Consider the following 6,422-nt stretch of genomic DNA (forward strand, 5'->3'; position numbering starts at 1 on the left):
CCGCTCCGGCGGGTTTCGGGGCTCCCCCGGGCAAAGGGATGGGGTACGGGCCGTCCAGCGGGACTCCGGCGGGCAGGGGCCGCCCGCCGCCCCGGCAAGGCCCGGGGAGGGGTTCCCCTCTCCCGGCATCGCAAGCTAAAGCCCCGCCGGCCACCGATTCCCGTCATCTCATCAACCCAGCACAGCCTTTAGCGCCTTTTTTTTTTTTTTTTTTTTTCTTCTGCACAGCCTTTAGCGCTTTCCCCGGCGCTGCCCCCTTTAAAAAACGGCGTAACTTCCCCTCCGCACCCCCCGAAGCCCTTATCCGCCCTTGAGCCCCCCCTCTCCGAAGGCAGCCGTGCCCCTGCTCCATCGGCAGCCCGCCCACGGCGAGCTGCCACCAGACAATGGCGAGCCAGAGGGTAGGGGAGGAGGTTGTGCGGAGGCAGCCGAGCCTCTCAAATGTCGTGCTTGGCTTGCGACTCCTTCATCGTTCACAAAGCACCCTCGGGGCTTGTTTCCTGGCCCCTATTTTAGCCTTCCTTAGGTCTTTTCCTGCAGCCCGACCCCGACCCCAACCCCAGGGCAACGCTGCCGAAAAGCACTGGCGTTGGTCCCTTGCCCCCGTTTATCCCGTGGGATGAGACTGCGCACAAATCGATCGATACATAAACATTTATGGGTGGGGGCACCTGTGCCACCTTGCTGTCTGCGTGCTCATGGCCCCTTCCCCCAGGACTTCCACTTGCACAAACCAGCCTCCCAGATCTCAGCTGAGCCGTTCGCGAGGGCTGAGCGTGCAACAGGTTTGAATTAAAGGAGATGCCCAGCACCACGCTACATTGAACTCTGTCTGGGACAGGAGGTGGGCAGGCTCCAGGTGGGTGGTGTGCTGCAGCCCTTCCCTTGGGATCTGGGGTATGGCTCAGTCCACACTTCAAGAAACTTCCCCGACCCGCTGAGGATGGCTAGTTTCGCTAGTCTTCACTGGGAGTCTGCCCATCGCATTTTCCCTGCTGCTTCTCCTCCAGACTCACAGGGCTCCTCCATCCCTCTTACTCTTCTGCCTTCCTTGCCTGGGAGCAGACCTAATCAAATTTGTTCCCCTCTGTTGTCTTGCTGTGTCTAGCGGCAGTTTTTTCCCGTGATCTACCTGTCTCCCCTGTCCTGCCCACGACTCGGCTCCCCACAGCAGCCCCCATTTGCATTTATAACACCTCCTCTCCCATCAGCAAGCCGGCTGCATTCTCCCCGGCACACCCATGACTGCTAGAAGTCATAACTGGATTTCAGACCCTTCCATATGTGCTTAGGGTGGGAAATTAAGTGAGCTTCCGTTCTGTCACTTCCTTTATAGCATTTTCTCTCTTTTTAAGCGGCTGTTCCCTTGCTCTGCCTCTGACCGGAGAGGCTGAGCCACGGCAAGCAGTGATTTTGTCAAGGGAGAGGAAGGTAGGAAGGCTTTCCTCAAGCGTGCAGGAGATCCCTGTCTTCCAAAAACCCTTGGCTGCAACAGCAGGAGCAGCTGGTCAGGAGCCGCGCGCCCAGCAGCAATACTACCAAATAAACAGGCAGGGAAAAGGCAAGGACAGAGGGACGAGAGGGATGGGATCCCGGTCAAGAAGCTTGTTTTGAAGCAGCAGCGGTAGCTCCTGCTTGGAGACCTCCCAGCACGTGCCCTGGAAACCACCGCTGACTCTGAGATCTCAGCTGAGCCTGCTGCCACGTCCCTTCACTGCCGCAGCCTGCCTGCGCACACGGCATCCCATGTTTTCTGCCAGCATCCTCCCCCCCTCGCATACCCCTGATTTTTCCCCCCCTGTACCTGCCAGCCTGTTCCCAATCCCCTCCTGTCGCACCCAGGCGAGCAGCGTCTGGCCGTGGGGAGATCCGCTGCTGCCTGCAGCCAGCGGGGAACGCAGGCACGAGCAACGCCGCAAACCCAGGAGCCAGCGCTTTCCCAAGCTCTGCTTCTGTCCTGCTGGGGAAACCTGGCAAGCGGAGCTGATTAATGAAACGCCAGCGGAGGAAGGCATCGCCATCCATCAGGAAAAGCGTTTTCACCAGGAGGCCAGCGCAGCACTGGAGCAGGTGGCGGGATCTTCCAGCCACGGCGGTTGTCAGGGCTCAGCTACGCAAAGCCACAGCGATGTCACCTAGTGCCGGGACAGTCCTGCTTACAGCAGGGGTCCAGGCTACAGACCTCCGGCGCCTCTTCCCACCAACATGCCTGCCCTCTTCTAGAGAGGACAGGGCAGCGTGGAGCCTCCTTTTTTCCCTAGCTTCCCTTGCTTGGGATACTTGCTGGGATAAAGGATTCCTCCTGACGCAGAAGATGGCTGGGGCAAAGGGACAACATCTTCTAGTTACTCCTGAGCCTAGGGACAATCCTTGCTGCCCAGGGACCACAACGCTCCTCCTCTAGGCCCTTGGCTTCAACCTCACCCCAGCACAACAGCTCCTCCTCCTCATCTTCCCTTCTTGGGTTCAGCAAAACCCCTGGCACTCCTCCAGACCCTGCGATAGCTCCTGCCATGGGTTTATCAGCTCAGGCTCAGCAGTGGCTCTGCCGGGAGCCCCGACAGGCAGAGCTGCTCACTGCACCTCACCGCAGCTCGTAAAATTGTACCTGTAGCCAACGGAAAACCAGACGCTTATTCACAAGCACGCTGATGTTTATTTTACTTCCACAGATTTTTTTTAAGACCGAGAAAGAAGCGCCGCGTTTTCTGACGCCGCGCAAAACACACGGCGCAGATTTCTGTAGCTGGAGTCAGGTACTCGTGTGGGACTGCGTCTCTAGGTGCTGAGAGCACGGTAAAAATAGATTGAGCCTCTGCCATTACCCTTCATAGGCAAATCAAAGGAGATTCCCCAGGTGGCTATCCACCTATTAAAATCATGTGCCTTGCCTCTCGTTTGAATTTACCTAGCTTTAACATCCATTGCCAGTTTGAGACGCTCCCCCCTCTCCCAGATTACAGAACCTCTACCTAGCTAATGCATCCTCCTTGCAAAGGTGCTTTATAGGTGAAACCTCTTCAAATTAGCTCCGCAGCTGTCCTCGAGGCTCTGTTTTTAAGGCGTAGGTCACATCAGTGTGTGTGTGTGTGTGTGTGTACCCCGCCTCCCCGCCCTCCTTCCCTCCGAGTACCCCATCGCTACTTTCTGCCTTGCACCACCCTGCTGGAACATTTCAGCGTGAACTCCCTCAGTCTTCCAACTTCCAGGATGCTTCACTAAAATTGACCTGCTAAAAAACGACTAAAAACCGACCCCTGAAATTGCTTCTGTCCACGACCAGAGGCAGGTGCTGCAATGAATGCACAACTTTTTGGGCACCTTGCTGCCTAGGGAAAACGGCAGCCTAGAGTTAGCTGCCTAGATTTGGGTGCAAATGGGGAGAAATTGGCACAGCGGAGCTGCTGCCGACAGAAGCTGGGTGATCGCCACCCTAACCAACACACAGATATGTCCCTTTCTAACAGAGAAGGAGAGAATGGATTTTCTTTTAAAGAAACCCAAACACCAGTCCAGGAGGAGAGTTTTGTAGCCAGGTCTTGCATGAGAAGGCAGTTCTAGGTACTATAGCCAAGAGCCGGGGACCTGGCTGACCTTACTCCTCTCCGCAGTTCCTCATCAGGCAGGTAGGACTTGCAGACATCCTCTTCGGGGGCTCTGCGCATCCTTGCTATCAGGGATGGACAGCCTAGAGGAGCAAAACCTACCGGCGCAAACTCAGTCATTTGTGGATTCAGTCCCTACGAAAGTGTACGTGTCTAGGGGGTTATGCGCAGCAGAGCGCACGCACTCGAGGATCTAAATTTTATATCCAGGTCCCCGAAAGGTGCAGTGCAGGATTTCGGTCCCTTCCTCTGGATGCGGCCTGACACGAGACAAGGCAACCGCAGGCTGCCTGCCCAGCACGGAACAGACATGACAGCGAATGACATCACTGGAATTAGTGGCCGACCCGTATTGCTGCTGGCGTCTCTTCCCTTTCCATTACACGCTATTGTCCCCAGAAGTCCTCGGTTTCCTCCCGCCGCCGCGCCAAGGGTGCAGCAGCGCGGCACCTCGCCTCTCCCTCCCGCTTTGCAGAGGTGAGCTGGCAGCGCCCCAGAGCCCGGCAGGCCGGAGCTGCCAGCTCCACGTCCGCATTGTGCCCGGATAAGGTGTTATGGTTTGAGAAACCCACAAGAATTTATTCTATCGCCCCGCTGAGCCCTCCCCACCCGGGAAGGGGAAATTGGGAAAACACAAGGAAACCCAAGGGTTGAAGCAGAAGCAGATTTAATAGAACAAGGCCAGGTAACGAACATTAATAACACTAAAGAGCCAATATTGATCCCGATACCAATATAAGATATACAAGGATTACACTCAGCCAATTCCATCAGCGGGAAGCTGTGCGCTCCCAGCCGAGGACAGCAAATGTCGGACGCTGCGAGCGCTGTGGCTTCGGGAGGAAGGGAAGGGCTCAGGGGTCGGGCAGCGGGGCAAGGAGTTCTCAGGACAGCCGCCATCAAGGAAGAAAACTTTGCAGGAAATTTTCTGATTTCTACTGAATGTCACATTCATGGTATGATACAATCCTGTTGGCCAGCCTGGGTCAAGTGCCCGCGTCTCACTCCTCCTCATCCCCGCACCCAGCAAGGCTCGAAAACACCGAGACCTTGAATCCCACATACCTGGCTATAAAGTAAATATTTTCACAAATTCAGACACTAGAGTCTTCTAAAAGTGCGGTTTCCCCAAACATTAGAAGATAAATTATTTCTGTTTTGCTCAAATCGGGACATTAGGCTTCTCTGATAGACTCATTCCTCTCCGTTTGGGGAGAAGGGTTTGAAGAATCCCCACCGAATTCAAGATCTTACAACAGAACCTCACCTCTTCCAGGCACCAGGTTTGTTGTGCACCCTTCTGGCCTTGTTTAGCCTAAATAACTTTACAGCACGTGGCAACTCTCTTGCAGAACTGCTTAGACATTATTTTTTTTTCCTCCGAGTCATTAAATGCTGCCCCAGTAACATTTGTGCACAGCCCAGTGCAACAGATACCATGACACATTATGCTGACTTCTCTGAAACAGCTTTTAATTTATGATGGCGTTTTCACTCCTCAGATCTGCTTTCAACCCCTGTTTTGCCTCAATTCTTGCTTTGTTCTGCCCCCGCTCTTCCAGATCTGTTACCAGCAGCTTTCAGATATTCAAATAAACTAATGGAAGGTACTGAAAGATGACCCAGTAGTCACATTTTCCAAAAATCTCAGCTTTCAGGTAACAAAAGATCCCCAGAGCAAGAAGGCAGCTGCAAAGATAAGTCTAGCGTGACCAGCAGCCCCGTACCAGAACGCAGAGGGAAGCCACCAACCTTTGTCCTCAGCTGCCGCATCCCCACTGCTGCCTCCGAAGCTCAATGGCTACTTTTCAACATTACCTCTCTGAGCAGTGACAACCGCAGTGGCTGCAATAAAGAGCAGAAGGGCAACGAACCATCAAAGGGAGCTGAAAGTTTCCTCTGGCTCTCCCCAGCTATAACGAAAGGTTCGCAGACAAGCAAAGCCAGAGGAACAATGTTCGGTAAGAGAGAGAAGTTTTATTGACGTGGCTAAAGCAGCGCCTATTCCCACCTTTCAGAGGGGGACGTAATTTGGAGGTCCACCAGACACCACATGGTTACATTGGGATCCCAACCAAGAACTTTCTATCCCTGCCGCTGGGGTTATCAAGACAAACTGGTTATCAAGCCAAGATTATACGCCAACGTAGGAGCCTCAACAGGCATCATCAGCAAAGTGGGACAGGTCAGCATCGCTCCCAAAGGAATAGGCTCATGGCTTGCCAGAGGTAGAAGCCCTTCCAGATACAAGTCACCCTAGAGCTGGAAGGTTACCATATGCCTCCAGTTTTGAGATTTATCCTAAAAATCCTGCGTTCCATCACTCCTGAGGAAATCTGCTAGAACTGGAAAAGAAATAAGGCTGGAGGAGCAGCACCAGGGCTCAGCCTACCTGCAAGCTGGTGTTGCCACAAGCGAGGCGAGCCTTGTACAGCCAGGGCCCACAGCTGCGGGAGACAAGGTTCTCGGCAGAGCTCAGGACTCACCTCGGGAGCACTAAGGGGCGGATGCAGCAGTGGGACACCACCTCCCAGGGACCCAAAGCCACTAAGCTGGGTCAGACCCATGGTCCATCCAAGCCCAGGAATGTGTTTCCAGTGCAGGATGAGGACAGAGGGGTCTGTGACCAAGGCAAGGGAGCAGCGATCCCCCCTCTCAGCGCTCTCCCAGCCGCTGGCAGTTCACGGCTTGTGGATCTTCTCAGCCAGTTGTGTTTACCAGCCCTTCCAAAAAACATCTGTCCCTTGTGCATAGAGCTGGGTTTTCAACCTGTGTGAGCCCCTAGCATCTACCGTACCCTGCAGAAAGGAGTTCCAC

This window comes from Chroicocephalus ridibundus, chromosome 1 (assembly GCF_963924245.1).
Source record: "Chroicocephalus ridibundus chromosome 1, bChrRid1.1, whole genome shotgun sequence".
Lineage (NCBI taxonomy): Eukaryota > Metazoa > Chordata > Aves > Charadriiformes > Laridae > Chroicocephalus > Chroicocephalus ridibundus.